We start from the raw sequence: 22,320 nt of genomic DNA on the forward strand, positions 1-22,320 counted from the left end.
TTGAGGCTAGAGTGAGTGACTAAGGCAGGTAGAGAGGTGAAGCCAGGAGCTTTCATAACAGGATTTTGTAAAACAGTACTCACATTCCAGCGTGTCTGGAAGCAGGGCTGGGAACATACTCATGCCTGGATCAGGGCTTACCAGCTGGATTCTCACCACCACCATAACCCCGTCCTGGCTCTGGACCCTCACAACACTTCCAAGTCCCTCTTCCCCACGGCTTGATTTACATCTATTCCAGCTCACATGGAGAAGATGAGGCAGAGGCAGAGAGCAAGCAGTGCAGTGACACCAGCTCCCCCGATGGCCCCCTGAATCACTCCTGCCGTGGTACCCAGTTTCCCTGCAGACATGTGAGAATTGGGGTGAACTCCAATCTTGATGAACAGACATGTGTCCCCTCCTCCTCCAGCATGTGGAGAGGATCACCTCTCCTCTCCCATCTAGCATAGGTCCTCAGCTCTCTCTAGAAGAACGTGGTCCATGTGACACCTGTCCAACCTCCACATTCCTTTCCAGGAAACACCATCTCTTCCAGGACCTAGGTTCTTCTCCACACAGGGTCCCTCAGCAACAGCCCCCATACCTGGCTGCAGCAGGACCGTGAGGCTCTGTGCCTTGTGTGCATTCCACAGAGAGAGAAACACAACCCAGAATCCCATTGGATGCTGAAAGGCCTTGTCCTTCCTTCCTTCCAGGGATGGTGTCTGAATTTCCTCTCCTCCCCTCCATTGGGGTCAAAAGCAGTCTTACATGCACAATAAGGTGCTGGAATTGGGCCGTTCTCAGATGTGCAAGTCAGACCCAGACAGCTCTCCTGGATCTGCCTGGTCATGCCTCCCAGGAACCCCACACCCACGGTGAGGGATGTATCTCTGTCCATCACCTGTCAACAGTTTGATGGGCACCCCTGAGAAAGCCCCAGTGGGACTCCCTGTCCAGTGAAGGGATCTAATACCATTACCAATGGGAACAGAGCAGTGGGGGGAACCGGGCTCTAGAGAGAGGTCAGGGTGAGCGTGACAGATTGACAGTCAAAAGAGGGCCCAAGGATATTTTGGGGGGTAATGACACTGCTCTGTATGATACTATAACAATGGGTACATGTCATTGTACATTTCTCCAAACCCATAGAATGTACAGCACCAAGAGTGAACCCTAATGTCAACTACAGACTTTGGGTGATAATGCCATGTCAATGCAGATTCCTGGGTTGTAATAAACGTACGCTCTGGTGGGGGATGTTTATAGTGTGGCGGCTATGCACATGTGGGAAAGTGCAGCTGGCATAGGGGAAATCTGTCTAACTTCCACTCACTTTTGCTGTGAACCTAAAACTTCTTTAAATAACACAGCCTACTAAAAAATTCCCCCAAGGCCTTCAGTGACTGGAGGGAGATAAAGACCCCATTTAGGATGGGCAGGAGGAGGTTGCAGGTTATCCTGACAAGATGGGATTTGGAGGATACTGAGGGAGGTCGTCTGACAGAGGCTTCTCTTGTCTAACTGCAGCCCTGCCCTCCCACCCACACCATCTGAGCTCTGAAAATGCAGCTCTGACTTGACCTGGTAAAGACCCCACCCCGTGGGTGGGGACTCCTTCCTACCTGTGCCATCCCCTAAGCAGACACCATTTTCTGGGTTCTCTGGAGCACCTACGACAAGAAGAGGGTATTTCCCCCTTCAGTGGGTGGGTGAGGTAAGATAAATGTAGGCATCCTCCAATCCCCAGGAGCCACAGAAATGGTGGAGGGACACAGCTTGTATACTTCTAGGTCCCCTACTCAGTCAGACCCCCAGAAAAAAAGAACCAAGCATCCCCAGCCTGGCCCTCCTGCCCCTCACACTCTCTGGGACCCAGGCGTCCTGGCCCAGCACTCACAGGTGACATTAAACTGGATGGTCCTTTCCACAGGAACACCAGTTATAGGGAACTTCACTTGACAGGTGAGGTTGGTGCCGTAGTCCTGGGTCCGTGGGGTGAGGGTGAGCACCAAGGAGAGGAGGGTCCTGGGGCACATGGATGTGAGGTCAGCTGATGGTCAGGAGAAGATTGGGGGTGTGCCCCACTCACAGGTCCAGGGCACAGAGCAGGTCAGGTTCCTGGGGCAGCCAGACTCCAGGGTCCTCAGGATGAGGATGTGGGGTGTGTGTGTCAGGGCTGGTGAGAAGAGGAGGAGACACAGGGATCGGAGGGAGAGTCTAAGGGGTAGCCCTGAAAGAACCCTGTGGCTTTGGTCTAGCTCCTACTACTGAGCACTGAGTCACTGTACCCCAAACCCATCCCAGAAGACGGGTCCCATCCCAGCCCTGAGCCAGCACCTCCAGTGCAGGAGGCTCCCCTGTGGCGATTCCTGGAGCCCATTTCCTGTCAGTAATAGGCACAGAGAGATGGTTAAATTTGTATGTCCATCTTTTACTTCCTCTCTCCACCCGAAAAAAGTATCTTCCATTGTCCTTCCTACTGGTGTCTCTGATGTCCCGGGAGCAGTCATAGGTCTGGGGGTCTCCAAGGAGTTAGAATCGGCCCTGAGTCTCCTCCTGCGCTTTACGAACTGGATTGTTTGTGGCCACAGGAGCATCCCAGTGTGGATTGGCCTCTTCCTGGAACCAGTAGCCGTGAGCTGGGGCAGCATCACTCCAGTAGTCCTGGGGATGGGAGAAAGTGCAAGGCACAGAGACACACAGGCCCTCCTGCACAGTCACGGATTCCTGCACTTCCAGTAGGTGTCTGTCATACTGAGCCAGGGACCCTGAAGAGAAACAGGGTCAACCACAGCACCTGCCCTGCCTGCCCCCTCTCCCCTCGGCCCACTCACCTGCCCACAGCAGGGACAGCAGCAGTGGCAGCATCTCTGAGATGGAGAGTTCCGGGCGTTTGTCCTGTGTCTGAAAAGAGAAGGGTAAGGCGAGTGGGAGGGGATGCTGATGGTAGACACACAGGAAGCTGGGGAGAAGCAAGCGACCTTGGCCCTTCACAGAAGAGGAACTACAGGCCTGAGTTGCCCACTTCTGCTCAGAGTGAGCAGCACCCCATGGCCCAGACACCCCAAGACCTGCCCAGAGCAGAACAGACAAGTCCCTCCACTTTGGGTACATCCCTCCAGCACCAGACCCTGGACAAAGACCTCTGAGGACATCTGAGTCATAGGACAGAGTTAGTCTCTAAGGGCCTTCCATCTGGGGTGTTTTTCTGGACCATGCTGTCTGCATCAGGGAGCTGGTCAGCTCCTGCTTGACCCTGGGGGGTGACAGCTTCTCTAGAGCTTGGATGGTTGGTTCTGCCTGGTGGAGGATTCTTTAGGGTCTGTGTGAGCATCTGGTGCATAGGAAAGAAGAGGGATCTAGTTGAGGTTAAGTTAGCAGCATTTCCACCATTCATTCATTCATTCATATCCGGAATACTTAGTGAGCATTTCTGTGTTGAAGAGGTTGGAGACAACAAGGGAGACGACAGACCTGGTCCGTGCCTCTGAGATGCTCCCCACCCAGTGGTGTCACTTCCTCCCCAAACACTCAGTACTGTCGGGCTTTAGAGCTGCATTCATTGATGGGTTTATTGCTTGTCCTGGAAGAATATTTGGTGTTTTCTAAAATACGAGTATGAGATTTTTTAAAACTTTACGTATTCTGATTCGTGAAGTTTCAACGGCATCTACAAAAATAAAAACCATGCGGCATCTTCCTGTCAAACTAAAGGCAGAACACGTGTTCTAGGAGCCAGAGCAGAGGAAACTTCTTTTCCCTGAATGCTGTTGTTCAGTGTTGTGTGTACTGGAGGTGAATTTTTTTACATCCCCATCATACAGATTAGGATTTCCTGTCATAAAAAACATCTCACAGTTACATGTGGCTCACAAAGCATAATACACCCAGAAAAGATGAGTGGAATCTACAGCTACAGTTAAAATTATGGTTCAGCTCATGTGGTTTTGCATCTCACTCCGTGTCGTATGCTTGTGGCAAATCCTTGACATCTGTGACATAATAGCATTTGCTGCCATTGATTTGTAAAATCTTTCAAATACAGTCATATCTGGATAACTGTTCCTTGGACCTTACTGAGAGAGGTTTGTACTCTCATTTGATATGTAGGGAATTGAGTCTCCAATAAGTAACACTTCTTTTTTTTTTTTTTTTAATTGATGTTTTAATGGTTTCTAACATTGTGAAATTTTGGGTTGTACATTTTTGTTTGTCCATCACCAAATATGTGACTCCCTTCACCCCTTGTGCCCACCCCTCACCCCCCACCCCCACCCCCACTGCCCCTGGTAACCACAGTCCAGTTTTCTCTGTCCATGTGTTGGTTTATATTCCACATATGAGTGAGATCATACAGTGTTTGTCTTTCTCTTTCTGGCTTATTTCACTTAACATAATATGCTCCAGGCCCATCCATGTTGTTGCAAATGGGAAGATTTTGTCTTTTTTTATGACTGAGTAGTATTCCATTGTATATATATACCACATTTTCTTAATCCAATCGTCAGTCGAGGGACACTTAGGTTGCTTCCACTTCTTGGCTATGGTGAATAATGCTGCAATGAACATAGGGGTGCATAAGCCTCTTTGGATAGTTGATTTCAGGTGCGTTGGATAGATTCCCAGTAGTGGGATGGCTGGATCATAGGGCATCTCTATTTTTAATTCTTTGAGGAATCTCCATACCGTTTTCCATAGAGGCTGCACCAATTTGCATTCCCATCAGCTGTGTATGAGGGTTCCTGTTTCTCCACATCCTCTCCAACATTTGTTGTTTTTTGTCTTGGTGATTATAGCCATTCTAACAGGCGTGAGGTGGTATCTTAGTGTTGTTTTGATGTGCATTTCCCTCATGATTAGCGATGTTGAGCATCTTTTCATGTGCCTATTGGCCATCTGTATATCTTCCTTGGAGAAGTGTCTGTTCATTTCCTCTGCCCATTTTTTGATGGGGTTGTTTGTTTTTTTGTTGTTCAGTTGTGTGAGTTCTTTATATATTATGGAGATCATCCCCTTGTCAGATGTATGCTTTGCAAATATTCTCTCCCAGCTGGTTGGTTGTCTGTTCATCTTGATTCTGGTTTCATTTGTCTTATAAAAGCTCTTTAATCTGATAAAGTCCCACTTGTTTATTTTTTCTTTAGTTTCCCTAGTCTGGGTAGGCATGTCATCCGAAAAAATTCCTTTAAAACCAATGTCAAATAGTGTGTTGTCTATATTTTCTTCTATGAGTTTTATAGTTTCAGGTCTCACCTTCAGGTCTTTGATCCATTTTGAGTTAATTTTTGTGAATGGCGATAGCACATGGTCCACTTTCATTCTTTTGCATGTGGCTGTCCAGTTTTCCCAACACCATTTATTGAAGAGACTTTCCTTTCTCCATTGCATGTTCTTAGCACCTTTGTCGAAAATTAGCTGTCCGTATATGTGTGGTTTTATTTCTGGGCTTTCAATTCTGTTCCAATTAAGTAACATTTCTAATTCTAAGTAATTAAAAAAGTAAGAATGTGGCACATAATAGAAACTCCAATACAACTGCTTTCACAGTCCAGAAAGTCGTACCATGTTCATGGAGTGGAGGGTTCTGTTAGTACTCATTGTTTTTCTATAATGGACTTTATAAGTTACAGAAAATAAAATGTACCTGCTTGAAAGTTACATGTCTATGGATTTTGACCAGTGTATACAGTCCAGTTCTGGTCTTCACAATCAAGAGATAGAAAGTTTCCACCACCACAAAAGGATCACCCACGCCTATTTGCAGCTCATCACCTCTATCCCAGGTGATCATTGATATACTCTATCTTGGCTAATTAATTTTGTCTATTGGAGAATTTTCTAGAAATGTGCTCATTTATGTCTAGATTCTCTCATTCCGCATGCCATTTTTGAAATGGATCCAAGCTGTATGTTTCTGTAGTTTATAACATCTGATTCCTAAATAGTACTGTATTATATGGGTATACTGTGTCTTTTATTCTCCTACTGAGAGACACTTGAAATTTTTGAGTTTTTGGCAATAAATATTAAGGTGTAAGTCTTTCAATGGACATATTTTCATCCTCATGAGTACACACAAGGGGTGGAATCGTTAGATCAAAGAGCACCAACATGTTTAACCCTAGTAGAAATTGCCAGTCTGTTGTCCAGAAAAATTTTAACTTTTACACTCCTGTCTGCAAAGTGCCAGAATTCTAGTGCTTCACACCCTCATTAACACTTGGTATTGTCAGACTTTTAAATTTTAGTGATTCCAGTGGGAGTGTAGTGGTATCTCATTTTTTTTCAATTTATTTTGATTTGAGGTACAGTGAGATTCACTTTTTATCATATACAATTCTGTGAGGTTTGACAGGTGTAAATTGTATGTAACTACAACCACAGTCAAACAACTGAAGACTACCATTACCCAAGACATTCCCTCCTGCTGTTTCTGTGTAGACAAACCCTCCCCCCACCAAGAACCCCTGAATAATCCTGATCTGTTCTCCATCCCTGGTGTTTCACTGTTTACAGAATGTCATAGAAATTGAGTCAGACAAAATGTAGTCTTCAAAGTCTGGCTTTGTTCACCTGGCATAATGCATTTCAGGATTCTCCTTGTTGCTGGGTGTATGTATCAGTAATTTGTTCTTTTTAAGTGCTGGCTGGTACTCCGTTGTTTCAATGTACCCCATTTTGTATACACTACCAGCTGAAGAACATTTGGGTTTTCTCTAGGTTTAGAGTGACTGTGAATAAAGCTGCTATAGAGATTCACATGCAGATCTTGTGGGAACATAGTTTTTATTTCTCTCCAGTAAACACCTAGGAGTCAGATTGTTCAGTCCTATAAGTGTAGGTTTAACTTCATATGAAATTACCAAACTGTTCTCCAAAGTGGTGTACCCTTGGTGTTCCCACCAGCAGCGTGTGTGAGTTCTGGCTGCTCCACATCCTCGTTAGCACCTGCTATTATCAGAATTTCTTTTTCTTTTTCTTTCTGTTTAGGTTTTTCGTTATTCTAATAGGTGTATACCTCGCCCTGGGTTTAATCTCTAATTTTCTGATGGCAAGTGATGTTGAGCAAGTTTCCCTGTGCTTATTTGCATCCATTATTTTCTTCTTTGGTGAAGTGCCTGATTAAATCTTTGATTGCTTTTTAAATTATTACCTGGTATAATATACATAACAAAAATTTTACCATTATTTTTTTTCTGAGAGAGATTAGCCCTGACCTAACATCTGTGTCAATCTTCCTCCACTTTGTCTGTGGGTCACTGCCACAGCATGGCTTGACAAGTGGTGCAAGTCCACGCCCAGGATCCAAACCTGCACACCCAGGCCACCGAAGTGGAGCATGTGGAACTTTCACCACTTGGCCATGGTGCCAGACCCCCATTTTAACTATTTTTTGTGTGTGTGTGAAGATCAGCCCTGAACTAACATCCGTGCTAATCCTCCTCTTTTTGCTGAGGAAGACCAGCTCTGAGCTAACATCTATTGCCAATCCTCCCCCTTTTTTTTCCCCTCAAAGCCCCAGTAGATAGTTGTACGTCATAGTTGCACATCCTTCTAGTTGCTGTATGTGGGACGCGGCATCAGCATGGCCGGAGAAGCGGTGCTTCAGTGAGCGCCCGGGATCCGAGCCCGGGCCGCCAGTAGCAGAGAGCACGCACTTAACCGCTAAGCCACGGGGCTGGCCCTAACTATTTTCAATTGTTCAGGTCAATGGCATTAAATAGATTCACATTGTTGTACAACCATCACCACCATATATCTCCAGATCGGTTTTCATCTTCCCAAACTTTGTGCCCATTAAATCAATAACTCTCCATTTCCCCTTCCCAAGAACCTGGCTACCATCATTCCGTTTTCTGTGTCTGTGAATTTGCCTACTCCAGATACTTCACTGAAGTGGAATCTACAGTATTTGTCCTTTTGTGACTGCCTTATTTCACTTAGCCTAATGTCTTCAGTCCACATTGTAGCACGTGTCAGAATTTCCTTTCTGTTTAAGGCTGAACAATATTCCACTGAATGTATTTTCCACACTCAGTTAATCCATTGCTCTGCTGATGGACCCTTGGGTTGCTTCCACCTTTTTGTTATTGTGAATAGTGCTTCTACGAACATGGTGTACAGATATCTGTTCAAGATCCTGCTTTCGATTCTTTGTGTACACACCTAGAAGTGAAACTACTGGATCATATGGTAATTCTATTTTTAATCTTTTGAGGAACTGCCATACTGTTTTCCACAGAAATGCACCATTTTACAATCTCAAGAGCAAAGCACAGGAGTTCCAATGTCTCCACATTCTTGCCAACTCTGGTTACTTCAGTATTTTGTTTGTTTGTTTGTTTGTTTGTTTTTAAAACACCATCCTAATGCATGTGAAGGGTACCTCACTGTGTAGTTGTAATTTGCATTTCCCCAGTATTAGTAATGTTGATCATGTTTTCATGTGTTTACTGGGCACTTGTACATCTATGGAGAAATGTTGATTGAAATCCTTGGCCAATTTTCATATTAGGGTGTTTGTTTTGTTGTTTTTGAGTAGCTCGGTTTTTTAATATATGTAAGAGCGGGTTCTTTTCGTTTGTTTGTTTACTGATGTGTTGTTTTGAGAGTCCTTGATATACTCTAGGTACAAGTCATCCATCAGATATATATTTGCAGATATATTCTCCCAGTCTGTAACTTTTAATCTCTTGATAGTGGCTTTTACAGAACAGCAGGCCCCCATTCCCCAAGACACGTGTCACCCATGAGGTGACCCACTAATGTGTCAGGATGTGGAACAGCAGAGCAAAAAAAATTAAAGTGTGGAAGGTCTGGAGTCCAGATGGGGGCATTCCTGGGTGCAAAATGTCACACGAGAAGTGCAACCACCCAAAGACACGCAGATCTTAATATCTGGAACCTGTAAATCGTCCCTTATAAGGAAGAAGGGACTTTGCAGATGTGATTAAGGTAAGGATCTGACCTGAGGAGATTATCCTAGGTTATCTGGGTGTAGGTTATCTACACAAGTGTCCTTCTGAGAGAGAAGCAGAGGGTAATGTTCTAGACACAGAGGAGGATGAGCAATGTGACCACAGATACAGAGTGATGTGGCCACAAGTCAAGGAATGCCGGCAGCACAATCATCTGGGAGAAGTCAGAGGTGGATTCTCTCCTCGAGCCTCTGAGGAAGTGTGACCTACCAATGACTTGATTTTTGCCCAGAAAAACTGATTTTGGATGATGGGGTTCAGGACACGTTACCCCAAGATGTGGCTCCTTTGCATAGTGAATATTTTGAGCTGGAGGAATTGGAGAAACAACATGTACAGGAAGGACTTTCTGATCTTCTCTACAAGTGGGTCATAAACCCTCACTGAGAGACGCCCTCCCTGTACCTGGAGGAAAGGAGCATCTTATCTCCTAAGATCAAGGGACATGGAGAGGCATCTGAAGGAACAGGTCTTGCTAAGTTTCTCACAGTTTACTGCACTTAGCTCACGCTCTTTGTCCTATCATATCTCTCCACGACTTTCCACTCTTCATCAAATCTAGCACGAAAATATTCAAGTTTAACCAGGAATTCGAGTCTTCATTTCTGTATGAAGGCTCCTGTGCTATGTGATGTATGTCAATTATACCTGAATAAAAAAAAAAAAACTAAGATCACATGACACAGCTCTTTAACTTTTAGAAATTTATCCCACAGAAACATACACACATACAGACAAACGTGAGAAAGTAGACATGAGATCGTTCATTGTAGTGTTCCTGTTAGTAGAATGAAGTGAATGCCATGATTTTCCACTAGGAGAAGATGTGTACAGAATGAGAACCCATCCAGGCCATGGAATACTGCACAATCACAGGGAAGATTGAGGACAGTCTGTACTACTGATATCAAAGGACTCCTAAGAGCCTTTAGGTAAACAACCCAAGGTTCAAAGAAGCCTATGGATATTGGACACTTCCTGGGAGGGGTGGGCATCTGAGGACAGACTCTGCTGTGAATTTGGAATTTTGGAGCATGTGAATATATTACCTGTGCAAAAATACTTAAATAAATAATTGTGAAGGAAAATAGAAAAACAAGACTAGAAAAGTCGTCAGAAGACAGATGATAAGGGGTCTCCTTCCACCACAGCAGGGCCAGCAGCATGTCTGGGGTTGGCAGTGCCATGTTCTCCTAGAAAGTCTGTTTTTCAAGGTTCTCTTTCAGCAACTAAACGTTGTAAATTTTAGAGGAGGCTCCAACAGGAAGATGAGGATGAGGGCAGAAGTGACCTTTCTCAGAAGAGGAACTCCAGGCCCAGATACTGTGAGGGCAAAGACAGCCCTTGGAGTCAACCATCCACCACACATGTCCACTTCTGGGGTCCCTGGGCCAGAGCAGGTGAGAGCCTCACCCAAATTCACACCCTACGCAGGGCCAGAGCCACGTCTCCTGCCTCCTTATCAATACCCTTCCTCTCAGGAGTCATTTCCCACAAAGGGAAAATGGGTGACTTGTGGCCAGACCCTCCCAGTCACAGGCTGTAGATGTCTGTGGAGGTCAGTTCAGGGCTGGGATGTAGCAACATGGGAGATGGGGGAGGCCCGGGTTGGGGATTGAGGAAACCAACTGTCCTCCCTCCCTCAGCCACCGTGTGGTAGACAACGCCTCTCTGCTCACAAGGTCACACACCAGCCCTGGATGCTGCCTTGAGAGTCACTGTGCAGCGAGGAGACTTTCATTGTCTCAGCACCTGGATCTCCCTGTGACAAGAAGTGTAATTCTGTGAATATGTGTGTTTTGTATATTTTGAGACTCCATTGTAGAGAAATACACATTAAGAATTTTGTATTTTATGGGGAGTGCACTAAACCTTTGATTTTTATGAAACGCCATTCCTAATGCTGTTTGCCTCAAGGACTCATTCATCTGATATTAGGATAGTGACACCAACTCTCTTTCCTTTATTGCTTCCATGGTATGTCTGTTGACATTTTCTCAATCATTAAGTTTAAGTGATGTTTCCTGTCAATATGGGGAGGCCATCTTTCATTCATCTATCCTGTCCTTCATTTCTCCAAACATATAGGGATCAGTCCTACTCTCTTCTGAGACAGACAGCGAGGTGAATTTGACAGACCAGGACACTCTCCTTACTGTCCTGTGGGGAGTCAGACACAGCACCAGGAAACTAGAAACCTAGATGGAATTGGCAGAAGCGACGTGACCAGGACTGTCAAAGTGGGATGTCATGAGGAGTAGGTGGGACAGCACACTTAATTCGGCAGAGGGCCTAGAACATGGTGTGCTCTAATGAGGACTGCTGGGATTCTCTGTGGGATGGGGTTGCTGGGAGAATGAAAGGAGAGAGAACAAGTGCCCACTTTGCCACAGCGCCTCCATTGGCCTCCATGACTGACTTCTGGACAACTGTCCCCTTGCCTGGCCACACTGCCCCTCACTGTTCTGGAACATGAAGAGCTCTGCCCTGCCCCTGGGGCTTTGCCCATGCAGATCCCTCTGCTGGGTGTTTTGGTGCTCGGGACACAGGAATGAGGACCACCAGGCTGGGAATCATCCACAACAGGGAGCCATCATTATTTGTTGGGAGAAGAGACTTGCTCCTGGGTGTGGACGACATGTTTCTCCTGCATAGCTGGTGGCTGTGCAGGAGGTGGTGGGAACCCTGGGACAGAGGGACAGGAACTGGAGGAGTCTCATTTAATGGGTTTATTGTCAGTTTCCAAAATTTATTAGGATATTCTAGTTGTTTGCTTTTCTAGTTAGAATCAACTTGTCAATTTCTACAAAAGCTCTCACTGAGAATTTCAGATTGCATTGAATTTACTGATAACTTTGGGAAAAACTGACATCCATACAATATTGAGTCTTCCAATCAATGAACATGGTATACATCTCCATATATTTAGGTCTTCTTTCTTTTCTTTAAGCAATACTTTGTATTCTTTCAATGTACAAGACTTGCATATATTTCATTCAATTTATTTCATAGTTTACATTACTGTAAGTTGCATCTTTAAAAAGATATTCGATTTGTAGTTGTCTTTGGCCAACACATAGCATTGGAAAAGAATTTTGTCATTTGAACTGGTGTCTTAACACCTTGCTAAACTCTTTTATTGGTGTTACCAACTTCATTGTGGATAATTTTAGATTTTCTAACTGTGCGATCATATCTGTGAATGAAGACTGTTTTACTTGTTACTTTAGGATCTGGATAGCTCTTACTTCTATTTCTCGCATTCATTGCACTAGGAGGATCTACAGTATATTGTTGAACAGAAGTGGTAAGAGCAACCATCCTTGTCTCAATTCCAATCCTAGAGGAGAAAGTTCTGTGGCCTACAGGACTGGCCCCTCTAAGCCTTAGGAGAAATTGTTAGCAGAAAATTTCTGTAAAACCAGCCAACAAAAGTCTTGACACAAGCCTGGGTTCAGAGTTCATAAAAAGCTTCACATCAGGACTGTTGTTAGCTGTTCTTTTGTATATTTTCATGGCTCTTTCACAATAATCTGGTTAGAGGGATGATTCCTTTGCTTTGCAGAACAGTAAAGTGAACCACAGAGAGACAAAGGGACTCAGTCAATGAGTGGCATAGATGGATTTCAGTTCTTTTGGACACAAGTCCTGTGGTCATCCACATATACTAGGGGATTCACTCCCTTGAGAAGAAGGCCATTAATTTAAAAATAACAGGAGTCTGAGTATTATGGGCTGAAAAATCATAAAATGAATAAGTTGAAGTTCTAATCCCCAGTACCTCAGGATGTGAGTGTATTGGAGATAGCGTCTTTAAAGAAGTATATCAGTGAAAATAAGGTCATTAGCGTGGCCCTAATCCAATACATCTGGTATCGTTATAAGAAGAAATCTTTGTAAGAAGAGGGAAGACCATGTGAGGACTCAGGGAGGAGAAAGCTGTCTGCAAGCCCAGGAGAGAGGCCTCAGAGGGAACTAGCCCTGCTGACTTGTTGATCTTAGGCTTCCAGCCTCCAGAACTGTGAGAAATAATTCCTCACTTGTGTGTCTTGATCTCTGCGCACTCGGTGTTGGTGCCTTTTTGTTTATGAGGCTTGTGAAATCTGAGGAAAGCATAGTGGAGCTCTGGTTCCTCTCTTGAGATGGGGCTTACTTCAGCAGGGGTTGGGTGGTGTGAAGGGGAGTCTGTCCAGAACTGGTGCTGATGCGACTGAGTGGAAGGAAGAGAAGAATTCAGAGCTGGGCAATAGGGTCAGGGAGAAAGTAGCCAGGACCAGAATGGCATGGGGACTGAGGGAACTCTGATCATTTACCCATTCATTTGTTCAAAAATAGGTAATAATTAAGATTGTCCAATCCTTAGTGAGTATACGTATTAATAGTATTCTTAAAAAAATGCAGGTATAGGATAGCATTATCGTATTCATCTTACGAACAGTAAAACTAAGGCTAGGGGGGTTACATGCATTGCCCTGAAGACACACATCTCTATACATGCACCACTGAGCGAGGACTCAAATCCAGCTCTTTCTCACTATGGCGCCATCCTCTGTTGGGGCCGTGTGCCGGGTGCTGTGTGTAGAGTGATGAAGAAAGCAAACCCAGCCCCTGACACCATGCGACTGATGGTTTTCTAGGACAGGCAGTTGTTAAACAAATAGGAAGCAAATACATTTCAAGATCTCATTTTGGGATAGGAGATATTTTGAAATATAAATCGAGGATGAGGGGTGCGTACCCAGGTTCAGGGCAGGTCCTAGAATACAGAGCAGAGAGCAGGTCCCACCAAGACGGCACCAGACACCTTGCCCATATCTGCTCCCTGCTCACAACACCCACAGGCTACAGATGCATGCAACAGAAACCCTCAAACAGCAGCTCAGAGAGGCAAAGACAAACAGTCCTCAGATCAGGTGGAAAGGGCTTCGCTATTGCAGAGCGAATAGAAGAGAGGGAGAAGGCTGCCCAGAGTGGGAAAAAGAAAAATGAAAATCAGTGTTGGATCAGCTGTGCTAATCTACTGCAGCCAAAAGAAGGGAAAGAAAGAAACGTGTCTGTGAATAATCATAGCTAGAGTATTTGCATGTGAATGAACCTCACCCATCAAAAGACACAGACAGAGATTTAACAGAAAATGAGATCCAGCACTATGGTTATTAAATGATTCATTCCAGAAATATTTATTGAGTACCTGTTGTGAGTTATGAGTCATGCATTCCTCTAGGCCCTAGGAATGCAACAGAGAATAAAACAACAACAACAACAACCATAACAAGCTGTGCTTTGGACTCACTTGTTAGAGGAGGGAAGGAGTCTTATCCGTAGTAATGAGTCTTGTGCTCACTATGTGACAGGTGCTGTTTTAAAAACTCCACACAACTACTCTGTGACACGGAGTCTCCTGGTAGTCCCATGCCACAGAAAATAAACAGAGGTCAGAGAGGAAACACCATTTGTCCAGAGTCATACAGCTCGTCAGTAGGGAAAAGGGATTTGAATACAGGTGGTCTGGCTCTGGAGCACAGGCTTTCAAACGCTATGTTGTACTGACTACAAGAGACATTCATTAAAACAAAAAATTTACTGCAACTTTGAAAGTAAAGCAATGGAAAATATATGTCCTGATTCCTGACATCTATGATTCCTGTCCCCAGGTTTCCTGATGGGGACTTAGCACACACTGAGCATTCCATTCCCCAAGATCAACCAGGAGAAACAGTACAGGGAATTAAGTAACTTGATTAAAAAAAATGATTTTCTGTCTCCTTGTTCTACCAGTTACTGAGAGAGGAGTTTTAAAATAATCAATTATAATTGTGGGTATGTCTACTTCTCTCTGCATCTCTGTCAGTTTTTGTTCATTTATTTTGATAAATGATGCTCTGTTATTGGGGGCATACGTGTTTAGGATTTTTATATCTTTTAATGACGCGATAGAAGCCATATATATAAAGTAAATATTGAAGGTTCCAATTATATGAAGTTCCAGAACAGACAAACCTAATCTATAGTGACATAAATCAGTGATAGCTATAAATGGGGTAGACTTAGAAGGAGAAGAAAGAAATTTGGGGGAATGATGAAAATGTCCCATATCTTGACTGCGGACATGTTTACAGAGCGTAAACATGTCCATATTCATTTAAGGGTACCGTTAAAATGGGTGCATTTTATTCTATGTAAAGGATACTTCAATAAGTTCAATGTTGATAAGAAATAAATACCGTGGTAGACTTGAAAAATGCAAAATGAGGTGATGAATTGTGACTTTGGGGTGCCCGGGCTCTTTACCCTAGAGCTCATGCCCACCACTCTCCTTGTACCCAGTGGGTCTGACACAGACTAGGTTTGGGCCGTTACTCTTCCCCAGTGATCAACACCAGAAGAAAAGGCTAATATTCCAGGAGAATATGATCAACTGACAGATCAGGCATAAATACCCACAAAAAACCAACTGGACTACATACTTATCCCATCAGAAGGAGAAGCATCAGAGAAATTGAGTCAATAATATAAAATGTCCACGTTTGGAACTCTGGGGAGTGTTGGATGTAAACAGGGAAGGTTCTAAGGCCCGACCCGAGGAGGCATCCAGCAGGGGTAATGGTGAACGGGGCTCGCGTCCCCTCACTCACCCCAGAGCCTACACCCTCGACTGGGTTCACGTCGTCCATGCTCTGTACCGGCTGGGTTGCCTTCTTTCTGTAGGTCTTCACTCTAAGGGAACAGCCCAGGGCATTTCAGCCTGGTTATTTGGGGTATGGAGTAGGCCGACCCCCCCCTACTCCCTGTGAAGACCATTGAAGTGCTGAATGACGTAGACAGAGGTGGAGCCCTTCACCAGGTGCTGTCTCCCTGAGAAGGGACCCCATGCTTGGCTCTGTTGGTTACAGGCTGACTCACACCACCACTCAGCCTCCCTTGCCTGACTCCTGGCTCTCTCATCGGTCCAGTTGCTCCAGCTCAGATTTTCTGAGATTCTGAAACCTGTGCCCCTCCCACCCCATGCCTCTCCCTCTGTCCCTGGAGCCCACTCTCACCTGAAGAGGAGACAGAGGCAGAGAGAAAGCAGGGCCATGATGCCAGTTCCCTTGACCACTCCCAGGACTCTGCCAGCCCTGGGTTCTGGTTTACCTGTGGATTATTTGAGTTTTGAGTAAACTCAATGCCCAATACATGGCATCATCCCAACTGGCCACTTCTCTCTCTGTGTGTTCCCTTAGTGGACCCACTCCCCAAACAGGACTCAGTTGCTTTGCATTCCATTGCCCTGTAGACCCTCAACCAGCGCCTGCTCCTGGCCACGGGACTGAGGATCTTACACCCCCAGCCACTCCAGCCCAGGCTTAGGGTTCCTCTCCTCCAAGCTCCTTCTCTCTGTTATGGGTTAAACTGTTTCCCCCTCAAAATTCATAAGTTGGAACCCACCCCCCACCCCGCCATATTCCCCACCTTGTACCTCAAAAAGTGACCTTATTTGGAGACACGGACTTCCCAGTGGTAATAGTTAAAATAAGGTCATTATGTTTGGCCCTAATGCAATGTAACTGGCACCCTCATTAAAAAGGGAAATTTGCACACAGAGAAGGAGAATTCCACGTGAAGATGAAGGCAGAGATTGGGGAGATGCTTCTACAAGCCAAGGCATGACACAGATTGCCAGCAAACCGCCAGAAGCTGGGGGAGAGGCCTGGAACAGATCCTCATATCCTCACAGAGAACCAGCCCTACTGACACCTGAACCTCAGGCTTCTGCCCTCCAGAACTCTGAGATGATAAACCTCTGTTGTTTATCCCACTATTTGGGGTACTTTGTTATGGCAGCCCTAGGAAAATAAAAGAAGCGTTCAGGCTCCTCTTTCCCCAGGTGTCACCCCTCTGGAGACCCCTGACTCGGCAGCAGCAGGACAGTGGCGCTCTGGGCCCCATGGACATTTGAGGATTCGCAACTGATTGGGAGGCCAGGGGTGAGCCCCTCGCGGAGGCTCAGGGAGCCGTTGGTCCAGGGCCCGGTGGAGCTGGAGGTGACCGTGAAGGAGGCATTGCTACTGTTCCCCTCCAGCAGACCCTCCCCCAGCCGCCAGCGCAGGGAGGGGGCCGGATGGGCTCGGGAGGAGCAGCCACAGTGCAGACCTTCATCCTCCCAGGAGCAGGAGGGTCCCAGTAGCTGTGAGGGGTCTGTGGGGTGGGAGGAGAAGGGCAGCAGGGCCTCTGCCCTTCCCAGGATCCATATGTCCTGGCCCAGGGGTCCCCATACTCACAGACCACGGAGAGGTTCACAGAGACATTTTGGGAGCCCAGCAGGTGCTGAGCGAGGCAGGTGCAGTCTCCTCCTCTAGTCCCTATGGGAGGCAGTTCCAGGATGGCAATGGTGGATATGGGGGTGGTGTTGAGGGCTACGGACTGCAGGAACAAGCTCAGCTCTGCAGGGGCATTGCTGTTAGCAGCACAGAGCAGCCGCACAGCCTGGCCCTCCAGGATGGGAAGGGTAGAGGCATTTTGCAGGATTTTGAGGGTTTTGGAAAGAGAGATGCAGAGATAGAGACAAAGACAGAGAGAGATGGGGTGGGCGAAGCCGGCATCTCTCTCCACACTAACTCTGAAGAGGGGACCGGAAGAGTCTGGCCTCAGGCCTTCAGAAGAGGCCCAGACAATTTCCCTGAGCTGCTCAGAGTGTTGGGCAGATGGAGGACAGAGGGCTCAGGACAGGGATATAGTGAAAAAATGCAGTTAGTGGACAAACGAGGGGCTATGGAAGCAGGAGGAGCTAACACGTCAGAGAGAAGGTGAAACAAGAGGGATGTGACGGCTTCCTTTGGATTTGGCCAGAGAAAGCTGTGGGTGAGAAAAGATTAATTACAGGGGGTTGGGATTTGTGGGGGCTTCCCCCTGTGCTCTCCCCACATCTGACCTCAGTAGCTGGCTTCTCACTTATCTCTCACTTAGTCCCCAGACACAAGGAGCTCTAGATCCAGCTAGACCTGCATCCAGCCTAGGTCTGGAGAGAAGAGGTTCTTTCCTATCTGTGCTGTTTCCTTGGAAGATGCTGATGACCATGTTCTGTGGAGCATCTGTGACAGAAGGGTGTAGAAACCTCAGCATCCATGGTGACTGATGGGTGGGCACTGGGCCTTTTCCCCAGGGATCCATGGAAACAGGTAAAGGGTGACTCCTTCCTGTTGGACTGACAGGACGCCTATGTTAAACCCTGGCCCAGCTCTGCCCTGTCCCCACCCCTTCAGGGACTGGGGCATCCTGGCCCAGCACTCACAGGTGATGTTGAGCTGGATGGTCCTTTCCATGGTCATATCAGCTCCAGGGAACTTCACCTGACAGGTGAGGCTGGTACGTGATCCTGGGGCCGTGGGGTCAGGGTGAGCACTGAAGAGAAGAGGGTCCTGGGGCCCATGGAGGTGAGAGCAGCTGATGTCCAGGAGAAGAGGGGTGGTGTGCCCTGCTCACAGGCCCAGGACGCAGAACAGGTGAGGTTCTTGGGGCAGCCAGATTCCAGGGGCCCCGAGATAAGTATGTTGGGTCTGTGAGTCAGGGCTGATGAATGGAGACAGGAAACTGAGGCCCCCAGGCATGCTTTCAGCCTTCCCCAGGGTCTTGTCAAGGCTCTCCCCACCCCACCCCATCCCCAGAAGGAAAGAACATTCATTTTTCTATTTCCAGTGCCCCCCACCCTGGGGCCTTTCCCTGGGCCCTGCCATACCTGTCACACGCAGAGAAAGCATCTTATCCCGATAGGAGTGTTTCGTGAAGTATTTTTCCACGTGAAAGAAGTAAGTCCCACTGGCCACCACATTGACATCTTGGATGCTTAGGGAGCACTTGTAGGCCTGGGGGTCTCCGAGGAGGAAGAACCGGCCCTGGGTGCTCTCCTACAGCTGCTGTTCTCTTTTGTTGGTGGCCACTGGATTATCACGGTTTCTATCCGCCCGTTTCTGGAACCAGAACACATGGAGGATTCCAAAGGCAGTCCAGGGATAGGAAAATTTGCCGGGCACGAAGACACACAGGCCCTCCTGCACTGTCATGGACGCCGGTAGTTCCAGCTGGTACCTGTGATCCTGAGCCGTGGGCACTGGGGAGAGGGAGAAACTCAGCCTGCAGCTCTGGTGCCTCTCCAGAGTGGGGTCCCCTCTCCCCTCGACCACTCACCTCCCCACAGCACAGGCAGCAGCAGCAGCAGCTGCAGCGACATTCTGTCCTCCTGCCCTGGGATGGTCTGCCTTCTGGAATCCCTCTGAGAGAGAAGAGAAAATCGCAGTTGTGGGAGGGCAGAGGAAGCTGAGAGAGGAAGCCTGTGGCAAGAAGAAAGGGCCACAAGCTCAGAAGTGGAAATACAGACCACAGAGTCAGCGTGACTGCCCATTTGAGATCATCCAGACCCATTTCTGCATGTGGCAAATGAACCCTGAAGCTCAGACAGGCAAGGGGCTTGCCCAAGTAAGGCAGCAAGGAAGGACGAGAGCCCCCAAGTCGTGCCTCCTGGACTTGTGCACGGTTGTTTATACTGGAGAAGCAGGTCCCAAGTGGCCAGCTCCCAGAGAGTCAAGACTGTAGGGAGGGTGGCTTCCCATGAGGACAGCCAGGGAACGTCTTTCTATTTGCCTATGAACGGACCTGAAAAATGCATACTGTTTTTCAGCTATGGGCTGAACTCCTCTGATGGTTCTATCCACAGACCTACCACCTCATAGGAAGGTCACCTGGGATGTAGGGTTGATGCCATGACCTTGACCCTAGCATATGGGTGAGGACTTAGGAAAGGGAGGATGGCTTGGGGCCAAGGGGGAGAGAAGCATGCTCTTACATAAGCTGCTGACATAGTACTATTTAGACTGCAATATGGTTGAACTTCAGGTGAAAGGGTTGTAGATTTGGGGTATCTGGTACACACTGGAGAGGAGAAAAAGACTCAGACCCCAGAGTGTGATCTTGGGGGCAGCCTCCACATCAGCCACCCCTCTCTCAGCCCCAAGTTCCTGATCACCTCTCCCCACCCTCCAGATAAGGAACAGGTGTGTTCCTGTCTCTGGGGTTCTTTCCTGGGGACTCTTGGCTACTTGTCACCTCCAGAGACAGTGTCATATATTGAGAGTCATATTTCACTTAATATTTCTCTATCCTAAAATCTTCCCACTTTCCCACATCTTGGAAAACCTGATGCTCATAAAGCAACTGTGGGCCCCTGGGTCCCCGAGGAGGTTGAGTCAGCCCCAGATTCTCTCTTCCAGGTTTGGTAGGGTCTGTGGCCTGAGGGGGATTATGGTGTCCGTTGGCTCCTCCAGGATCTGAAGGCTGGTGTCAAGTGGGCTAAAGACAGTCCAGAAAATCCATGGTTTGGATTGGAGAATGGGATAGGAGGCACAGGCAGGCCCTCCTTCATGGTCACAGACTGAAGGTTACAGACTGTACCTGCACCGTCCCCCAGGGTCCACTGCAGGAAACAGAGTCTCTGACTGCAGCCCCACCTGGAAATCTCTTCCTCAGACCTGTTGCCCTCACAGTTGTGGCTGCAGCAGCAGCAGCATCTCTGGGCTGCAGAGGATCATCTAGATGCCCTTGATACCATCTGATCAGCCTCTCTCAGCCAGGAGGTAGAGGAGACTGTGGGGTGGTCAGTGAGCTGAGGAGGAGCCTGCGAACCTGACCTTTCACAGAAGAGGAACTGTAGGCTGGAGCTTGTCCCCCTCTGCACAGAGCGGGAAGACACCCCAAGGCCCAGAGACCGCGACCCACCCTGAGGGGAGCAGGCCAAGAACAGACCCTGGGTCCTGCTCCCATCGCAGGGCTTCTCTCCAGCACGGGAGCCTGATGAGGACATTTGAGGAGTGGGACTCGGTGAGTCTCTAAGGGCCTCGCATCTGATGTGCTCCTGAGCCCTGTTGTCCTCACCAGGGAGCTGGCCAGCTCCTGCCCAATCCCAGATGGTCACAGGCTCATCTAGAGCCCGGGTGGTTGGCCCTGCCAGGTGGAGAATGCTTTAGGGTCTTTGTGAGTGTCTGGGGAAGAGGAAAAGAAAGGATCCTTGGTGAGGTGCCGGCAGCAGCCATTCATTCGTCTATTCATTCTCCAAACACTTAGCGAGCATCTCTGTCTTGGGGAGGCTGGAGACAAGAAGGGAGATGACCCACCTGGTCCATGCCCCTGAGATGCTCCCCACCCAGTGGAGTCACTTCCTCTCCAAACACTCAGTACTGTCGGGCTCTAGAGCTGCAGTCACTGGTGATTTTGTTGTGTGTCCTGGTAGCATATTTGATTTTTTCTAAAATAAGAACTCTCGTTTATTTTTAAATTTACTCTTAAAAAAACCTCATTTCAAGTTGCACAACTTGAACTCTATTCCCGTTAAACAAAATCTTCCCATTTCCCTCCACCTCCCAACCCCTAGCAACCACCCTCTCATTTTCTATCTCCAGGAATTTGTCTCCTTTAGCTTCTTCATTTTATTGCAATCATATAGTATTTGCCTTTTTTGTGACTGGTTTATTTTACTTACCTTAATGTCCTCAAGCTTAATCCACGTGGTAGGACATGTCAGAATCCTTTCCTTTTTAAGGCTAAATAATATTCCATGGTAAGTGTACACCGCATTGTGTTTATCCATCCATCCATTGAGGGACATTTGGGTAGCTTGCACCTTCAAGCTATTGTGCATATGCTGCTGTGAGCATGGGTGTGCAAATATCTCTTTGAGTCCCTGCTGTCAATTCTTTTGGATAAATACCCCGAAGTAGAATTGCTGGGTCATATTTTAATTCTATTTTTAATTTATTGAGGAATCCCCATTCTCTTACCATCCTCTTTATTTTTCACCTCATCTGTTGTCATCACCTTACACTGGCTATACATTTTAACACCTCCAGTCTGGACCCCACTTCTGATCTCCAGACATTTATATCCAGATGCAAAGGGGTTCCTGGGCCCAATTTCAATGTGTGAGTGTGGAGGTTTCCCCACACCAACAAGCAGGTCTCAGACACCAGCAGTGTCTCCAAAAGTTCAACTCAATTCTGGTACTATCTACCAGGGGGTAGAATCAGATTCCAAGGGTAAAGGGCTCCATCCCACAAGACCACCCTCCAGTTCAGACTCCAGATGCAAATCCAGGGTGTTACCTGTGCTTCTGTTCGACTGGCTACAAATGAGAGGCTCCCACAACCCCTCCTTTCATTTGATTAATTTGCTAGAATTGTTCACAGAACTCAGGGAAACACTTACCTATGTTTACCAGTTTATTAAAGGATGTGATCAGGCATGCAGGTGAGTATCCAGAGGGCAGAGACGTGTAGGACAAAGTGTATGGGGAGGGTCACAGAGCCTCCATGCCCTCTCTGGGTGTGTCACC

The 22,320-nt window shown here is 47.1% G+C and overlaps 1 protein-coding gene, 1 long non-coding RNA gene and 1 pseudogene across 2 annotated transcripts in view; all 3 read right to left on the bottom strand.

Moving 5' to 3' along the window:
- LOC131397267 (myeloid cell surface antigen CD33-like) overlaps positions 1–22,320 on the bottom strand; it is a 295,514-nt gene that overhangs the window by 31,592 nt on the left and 241,602 nt on the right. The window lies entirely within an intron of this gene.
- Positions 12,383–15,894, bottom strand: LOC131397269 (uncharacterized). The gene is made up of 3 exons (XR_009216738.1): positions 15,599–15,894; positions 14,257–14,364; positions 12,383–13,173 (listed from the first exon to the last, which is right to left on the bottom strand). It is a non-coding gene; the product is annotated as an uncharacterized LOC131397269 (long non-coding RNA).
- On the bottom strand, positions 16,764–19,211 carry LOC131397268 (myeloid cell surface antigen CD33-like; annotated as a pseudogene).

Source organism: Diceros bicornis, chromosome 34 (genome assembly GCF_020826845.1).
Source record: "Diceros bicornis minor isolate mBicDic1 chromosome 34, mDicBic1.mat.cur, whole genome shotgun sequence".
NCBI lineage: Eukaryota > Metazoa > Chordata > Mammalia > Perissodactyla > Rhinocerotidae > Diceros > Diceros bicornis.